General features: G+C 37.0%; 1 long non-coding RNA gene across 1 annotated transcript; it reads right to left on the reverse strand.

Moving 5' to 3' along the window:
• Positions 1-6,037: 6,037 nt before the first annotated feature.
• On the reverse strand, positions 6,038-8,359 carry LOC140812106 (uncharacterized). The gene is made up of 3 exons (XR_012113608.1): positions 7,919-8,359; positions 7,663-7,761; positions 6,038-6,256 (listed from the first exon to the last, which is right to left on the reverse strand). It is a non-coding gene; the product is annotated as an uncharacterized lncRNA (long non-coding RNA).
• Between the last annotated feature and the right edge of the window lie 445 nt (positions 8,360-8,804).

Here is an 8,804-nt window from a genome sequence, read left to right on the forward strand (position 1 = left end):
GATGGACGTTACGGCTACTCCGATGGAGACATTGCTGAAAAGGTTTCAGTCTTTTCATCCACCTACCTTGAAGGGTACCGAGAGTGCAGTTGACTGCGAGAGCTGGTTATACGATATAGAGATGCTATTCGATTCCTTGGCATATACTGATGAGTGTCGTGTGAAGTTGATAGGGCATCAGTTACATGAAGTGGCCAAGAGTTGGTGGTTGAACAAGGCAACGATAAAGAACAAATATCCTTTGCCCAGAATAGACGACTTATTTGATCACTTGCAGGGATCATCTATCTATTCCAAGATTGATTTGCGATCGGGATATCATCAACTCAGAGTTCGAGATGTTGATATACCGAATACGGCATTCTGAACCAGGTATGGACATTATGAGTTTGTTGTCATGCCTTTTGGTTTAAAGAATGCTCCAGCGGTATTTATGAGTTTGATGAACCGCATCTTTTAGAAGTATTTGGATGAGTTTGTGATTGTTTTCATTGATGATATATTGGTATATTCAAAGAATTTGAATGATCATGCCAATCATTTGAGTATTGTATTGCAAACACTGAGAAATGAAAGATTATATGCTAAACTATCCAAGTGTGAGTTTTGGCTGAGACAAGTTGTCTTCTTGGGTCATATTATATCTGGAGATGGTATTTCTGTTGATCCGAGTAAAGTTGAAGCTGTTATTAGCTGGCCGAGACCAACTTCTGTGCCAGAGATACGCAGTTTCATGGGTCTAGCAGGGTACTATAGACGATTCATCAGAGATTTCTCCAGTATTGCGAAGCCGATTACCCAGTTGACACAGAAGAATACGCCATTTGTGTGGTCTGAAGATTGTGAGTCTAGCTTTCTAGAGTTGAAGAAGAGGCTGACCAGTGCACCTGTCTTGATGATTCCTTCAGGTACGGGTGAGTTCGTTGTATATTGTGATGCATCTCACAGAGGGCTGGGATGTATTCTTATGCAACGAGGACACGTGATAGCATATGCCTCTAGACAGCTGAAGCCACACGAGACTCGATACCAATTCATGATCTTGAATTGGCGGCTATTGTATTTGCACTAAAGATTTGCCGTCATTATCTGTATGGCGAGAAATTTGAAATTTATTCCGATCACAAGAGCCTAAAATATCTATTTTCTCAGTCAGAATTGAATATGAGACAGCGTAGATGGCTCGATTTGCTGAAAGACTTTGATTGCGAAATCAAATACTATCCAGGGAAGTCAAATACAGCAGCAGACGCCTTGAGTCGGAAGGTTTGTGCTTTATCCTTATCGACGATAGGTGTTTCGAATTTAGTTGAAGATTGTTGTTTGTCTGGATTAGCATTTGATACAGGTAGTAGACCATTGCTACTTTCTTCGATTCAAGTTGAGCCAGATTTGATTATGAGAATCAAAGAAGCGCAGAGAATTGATCCAAACGTGCAGAAATCGATTGATATGGTCAGATCAGGGCATATATCAGAATATCAGGTACGTGATCATGTGCTATATGTGAATAACCGTCTTGTAGTGCCAGATGTTTCAGATTTGAAACAACAGATTATGTCAGAAGCGCACTGTAGTCGGTTCAGTATTCATCCTGGAGGCAGAAAGATGTATAACGACCTGAAGACACAGTTCTAGTGGAAACAGATGAAGTCAGATATTGCAGAATTTGTGTCTAATTGCTTAAATTGCCAACAGGTGAAGGCCGAAAGAAAGAAGCCCGGAGGTTTACTTCAGAGTTTGTCTATTCCAGAATAGAAATGGGATCACATTTCCATGGATTTCGTAACGAAGTTACCTCGATCTTCCCGGGGCTGTGACGCGATTTGGGTTATTATTGACCGATTAACCAAATCAGCTTGCTTTATCCCATACAGAACGACATATCGTCATGATCAGATGGCAGAGTTGTATGTCAGAGAGGTAGTCAGATTACATGGTGTGCCGAAGTCTATTGTATCAGATCGTGATCCACGATTCACTTCACACTTCTGGCACAGTTTACAGCAGGCTTTGGGTACGACATTACACCTGAGTACTGCATATCATCCTCAGACAGACAGACAGTCAGAGCGGACTATCCAGACATTAGAGGATATGCTGAGAGCTGTAGTACTAGATTTTGGTACTAGTTGGCAAGATTCCCTACCTCTTTGCGAATTCTCATACAATAACAGCTATCAGACGAGCATCGAGATGGCACCGTTCGAAGCTTTGTATGGCAAGAAGTGCAGATCTCCATTATACTGGGATGATGTATCTGAGGTACCAGAACTTGTGCCTGATATGATACGTGAAATGACTGAGAAGTTGAAGATCATTCAGAAAAGAATGAAGACGGCACAGGATAGGCAAGCGAAATACGCCAATATCAGACCTAGACCGTTGGTATTTGAAGCAGGAGACAGAGTATTCCTGAAGATTTCTCCTTTCAGAGGCGTTGTCAGATTTGGCAAGCGTGGAAAGTTGTCTCCTAGATACATCGGTCCTTATGAAATTCTTGAGAAGATTGGCGACCGAGCCTATCGACTTTCTCTTCCTCCTTCTTTATCCGGGATACATGACGTCTTTCATTTATCGATGCTGCGTAGATATATGTCAGATACTTCTCATGTCATTCACCCTGATGAAGCTGAGTTGGATCAGACATTGAGTTATGTCGAGCAACCGATACATATTCTTTATCGGAAAGAAAAACAGCTTAGGACGAAGACTATTCCGCTAGTGAAAGTCCAATGGAGTCGACATGGCATCGAAGAGGCGACTTGGGAGACAGAAGCAGATATGAGACAAAAACATCCCGAGTTATTTACATGATGTAAGTAAATTTTTTTTCAGTCGTGATTATATTACTCTTCATGTACGCTTTAATAGATTGCCTGCTATTTCGATTACGAAATCATTTCTTAGAGGGGGAGAAATGTAAGGCTCGAGATTTATTAATCGTCATTGACGTGAGACTCGGAATATATGAGAATGCATGACGTGCAATGAGGGGAGAAAGACATGAGAAATTAGAGTGTTGATAGACCGCACCCGCGCTTGGAACAAGAGTGCACCCGCAGTTATTAATTCTGGAATTTTGAATGTACTGCCGAAGCAACACCGCACCCGCGGTCTAGGAAGCACCGCCGATGCAGCTACAGTGGGGTGACCGCACCCGCGGTCGTCAATTTCTGAAAAATGAAAATGGTGCCGAGAGCATGGCGCACCCGCGCTGTAGGAGTTACCGCACCCGCGGTCATGCGTGCCCCTTGAAAAATGAGCCATGTGTTACTTAGCATGCAATCTATATATATGTTGTCTTCTTTCCCTTCCATTCAGTAGCAGATCACCGAGAAAACCCCTTAGCATCTTCAAATTTTGTCAAGGTTTTGAAATAAGATTTATCAAGATTTAGCCATCCGATTTGTATTCCGAGTTGAGATTCTTGTTCCTTGTATCAAGGGCTATCAAGAGGTATACATTTTATTAAATTCCAGCAAGTCGATATATATACATGTTGGGGAAAATTAGATATGATGGCTAATATATGTTCTTGCGATTAGGAGCATCGTATATTTGCAACCGGATTGGTTATCGGGTATTGTATGCTATTATTATGAACTTCAGATTATGGGGTTATGAGATTATGCAGATTTTTAGAGTTTGACATGGTTATGATATTGATTATAAGCTGGGGTTATTGATTGTTGATATATGATGAGAATTGGATTGACCGGTATTGAGAATTTACGTCGTTATGCCGTCAAATTATACCGAGATCAAATATTGAATTGGATATGTGTTGATTGATATTAGAAATTGATAGAATGTATATCAACATTTCCATTTCAGATTTGATATTGACAGATTCATCTTCGAGACTCCGGCTACGACACAGATTGTGCAAGAAAGGTATAATTCATGTGATTGTAGGGAAGATACGACTCGAATCAGATTTGATTAGAGTTTCCCAACCAAATCACATACTAGATTTATTGTTGATGTTTTGACAAGTTTTGAATTGTTTACAGATTATATTGAAATCTCCTGATATGATAATGCTGTGTTTATAGATTTATATTCAAGCATTGAGATAGGAGAGTCATTGACAGAGTTTTCAAAACTAGACGTTCGGTGTATCGACGCATAGTAGCAGACTTCCTCCGATTGTAGACATTCGATATAGACACGACCGAAGTCTAGGAGTAAGACGTACAGTTACCCCGATTGGGAGGGTAGGTAACAGACAGTGACGTCTTATTCACCTTGGGATCCCTAGAGTAGAGTCGAGTTGAGCCAGACTTGAGTTAAATTGCATTGCATGCTTTTATGGATTGGTTTCATAGACTATGGAACCTATTATTTATGTTACATGCATGAGATTATGCTTTATGATTTTATTATGCATACGTATGTTTACATGTTTTATAATGGGATTTGTTCTCACCGGAGTTTCCGGCTGTTGTTATCTCTGTATGTGTGCATAACAACAGGTGGGGCAGGATCTGGGTCACGACAGAGATGAGTTCGAGTTAGAGTGGTGACTACGGGCGCAGAAGATCACTAGTGGTGTCAGACTAGACTTGTACTAATTGTATTTTATGGTTTGTAATAAACATTAGAGATTTGTTTGTATTAGAACAAGACATGTTTGTATGTTTGTATAATAAATAAAGATTTTATGCTTATTTATATACATTAGAATTAATGTTAAAAAGCGAAAATTTGACCCACATTTTCTCACAGATCCATTTAATCCCAGATAGAATTGAATTAGAGCCCGGGTCCCCACAAGTATTTTCGAGAGAATGGGATTCTCTCGTAGTGGACTCCACCGACTACACCACAGTTGAATGGTGTTTCGGAACTTCGTAACCGGACTTTGATGTACATGGTTCAGTCTATGATGGGGTTCACGGAGTTGCCGTTATCCTTTTGGGGATATGCACTTGAAACAGCGGCACGATTGTTGAACAATGTCCATGCAAAGGCATTTGAAAAGAAACCATATGAGATATGGATGGGTAAGCCTCCCAAATATTCTTATCTTAGAATATGGGGGTTCCCTGCTTATGTGAAGCAGGTAGTGGGAGATAAATTGGATACTCGATCCATTTTATGTTACTTTGTGGGATATCCAAAGAATTCAGTTGGATACTATTTTTATCATCCCCAAGAAACAAAAGTGTTTGATTCTAGGAATGCGACCTTTTTGGAAAAATAATTTCTATTGGATAGAAAAGGATAGATCACTAATAGAAAAATCGCTTTTTACTTCGCGTATTCAATGAAGTAATAAGGTAGTTAATTGCCGAAGTATATGGACATGAAGTAATAGATGTACCTTTTACTTCGCATAATAACCGAAGTTGTATGATTGAAGTACTAAAGTCTTTGGCCGGTTTTCGAAGGAAAATCGGTCCAGAATTGGACTGGTGCCGAAGTAAGAAATGTGTTTTACTTCATCGATTATTGTAAATAATGAAGTAATATATTATATATAACTTCGTCTTAATTATTATTTAGTGAAGTAGTTTATAATATTTTACTTCATTATTTACAATAATCGACGAAGTAATTCATCTGAAAGACTTCGTAGTTATGTATTTTGATGAGGTAATAGACACAAACAACTTCACAATTTATCCTATTTGTGGAAGTAAATATTATCTATAACTTCAGCATTTATCCTATTTGTTGCAGTATTTTATATTATGTTACTTCACAATTTACATTAGTGACGAAGTAAGTGGTTCAAAAGACTTCAGTAATTTGTATTTTGATGAAGTAATTGCGCAAAACAACTTCGCATTTACAGAACAATGTTGAAGTAAATTAATTCTATCACTTCGTCTGATTTCTTATGGACGAAGTATTTAATATTATGTTAATTCACAATTTGCAAAAAACAACGAAGTAATTTACCTGTTACACTTCATTTTTTTTTATTTGATGAAGTAATTGTTAAAAAAAGACTTCGCAATATATGACTTAATACACTAATATAATTAAACTCATAAATTATCCATCTAAAAATTATTAATATCCACGAATCCACAATTACATATTCATCAATCCACAAGTAACCAAAAAAATGTATCCACAAAACCAAAAGTATATCAAAAAATCCACAATGTCAAACAAAATATTTGTCCCAACATACACCATCCATCTAAGCACCTACATAGGAGTAAACAAATTCACTCCATTCACTTCTGACCTCGTCATATTGACATTAGGTGTAATATTGGTTCTTGATGCATCCTGCAAACTGAAATTTGAAAAAGAAAATACATTAAATTCTTCTATTTCAAATAAAAATTGACGGATATAAAATATATCAGTACTGGTAGAGGCAGGTTTCATTTGAAAGTACGAACTTATTTCATTTGCATCTTGTAATAACACTGGATAAAAATTCATAACATGTCACCACTCTCCAGCTGAGATAGCGCCTGTTGTTTCCATCTAGTCTATATCCATTACAGATTACCCCAATTGCATGAATACAATTGCACTTACTAAACCAATTTAATCAAGATATTATATAAATAATTTCGAAAAACCACAAAACTTGAAACAAGTCACCACCCAAATGGAAAAATGATGTAGCATATCGAACACCAAGCAAATTTATTTATCCATAGACCAGTAACGCACACATATATAACACATCAAACCGAAAGCATACAAAATACAAACAAAAGGCATAAATTGTCTTTAATTTCCGGTGAAGAAATGCGCGCCCTAAACTCGGATATGCCCTGCAAATATGTGTCAATTATAATTATTAAAACATAAAAAACGTAAGGCTGGATGAGCCGCCAAGCTAGCTAGGAAAATTAAAACTTAATCTTGGAACACAAATATAATTAACCCATGCTTAAAAACAATTATAAGAATTTCCCGTGTACAATATATTTTTTTTCGAAGAACAAGCTGTCACAAAAATGTAAACCATATTAATTTGAGGATTAACGTAAAGAATTAATATATGAGACAATTTTGATATGATTAAGATGATGCATGTACCAATAAACGCAGACAACAAGAGTCTCGAGTTCAATCCGATATGAGAGAACCAATGTTAAGTACCAGTCAATTCCTTCAAGATGGTTAGTTGCATTTACATTTGCGTGATGACAGATATAAACCATAAAAATAGGAAAAGACAAAACCAGATCACCTTAAGCTCCAACAAAATCTGAAGCAACCCAACTTCTTGTTTCAAGAAGCGAAATCAACTTAAAAGTAAGAACAGATTGAATTTGTGACACTTGGAAATGATACAAGAATATTGAAAAAAAGACAACACTTACAGTTCAGAATCATACTCCCGTATATGATTTCTGGGCTTCAAATTTCTTGATAAAACCAACAACCCACCAAATAAAACAAATGAAAAGAAAGTATTTTGACCAAAACATATATCAGCAATAAACAGAATAAACACAAAAACTTAAGATTACAACATAAAAGATATGAAAATCAGGAACAAAATTTCCTTTTTTTATTAATAATATAAAATATATCACAATGACAACAATTCATCTCATTCAATTATCTCAACAATAAAATATATCTCAATGGCAACACATTATCTCAACAATAAAATATATCTTAATGACAACAATTCATCTCAATCAATCAACAAATTTATCCCAAGAAGAAACTCACCATCTTCTTCAACTGTGGATCATCGCAATCGACTATCTCTTTCATGTACCTCATCACACAATATCCACACTCAACCGAACCACTTTGTTTCAGATTACCCTATAATGGAATTGAAAAGTTAATGCAACAATCACAATTAACTCTACACTCAACTCAAACCCATAAAATTAAAACATACTTCTTATTTATTTTTGAGAAAGAAAGCAACGTCTTGATCTGGATAAAAAAAAATAAAAAGTTTAAGATTAACAAAAACCTTTTTTGGCGAGTTCAGAAGATACAAATCGACAGCCTACTTAAATGAATCAAAGCTGGAATTTGAGCCCAATGTTTACCAAGATCCGAGCTTGAACTAATCGCCATCGCTCTCAAGGTTGTGACACACCGGAATCTCTCCGGAGTTACTATTCACGACCTGAAAACAAACCAAAAAATACCCAAGCAAAACAAACCAAAAACTCACCAAAATGGGACAGAAACTGCGTGCGGTTCAGGTTGCAAAATCACCAATGATTCAAGCTTATTTTCTTCAATTCTACCTTAGATGCAAGCTACAGGTCCTGGGCTACGGTGTAGGGTGCTCGACCGACCCATTTTTGGTGGTGCAAGCCGTCACAATTTGGAGAGGGGAAGAGAATGGGCGACGAGATGGGAGTTTGGGATTGGGGCTTTCTTTCTTACGAGAATCAGTTTGGGATGGGAAGGATATATGAGATCGTCTCTGAAGATATATGATATAATCGATATTAATCAGCGACGATTTCTAAAAAACCGTCGCTAATAGCGATAGTTTTTAACAATCCGTCGCTAATAGCGACGGTTTGTTATTAAATCGGCGACGGTTAAAAAATCGTCGTTAAATGTTCAGTATGGTTTAGTTTCCTTTGTTAATCTGCGCGGTTCATCTTATTACTTCAGCATGACCTTATTTTTCTTATTTTTTACTTCATCAACATTGATATGCCGAAGTAAAATATAATAAAAAAATATAGTGAAGCCCGTGTTTTTAAAAATCCGAAGTAAGATATATTATTGTACTTCGCTTGTGTTATTACTGAAGTTATTGGTAATGTATTACTTCGTAATTTATTATTGCCGAAGTAAAGCCTGCCGAAGTAAAATCCGATTTTTCTACTAGTGGA

The sequence above is a fragment of the Primulina eburnea genome, chromosome 1 (assembly GCF_022965805.1).
Source record: "Primulina eburnea isolate SZY01 chromosome 1, ASM2296580v1, whole genome shotgun sequence".
NCBI classification, from domain to species: Eukaryota; Viridiplantae; Streptophyta; class Magnoliopsida; order Lamiales; family Gesneriaceae; genus Primulina; species Primulina eburnea.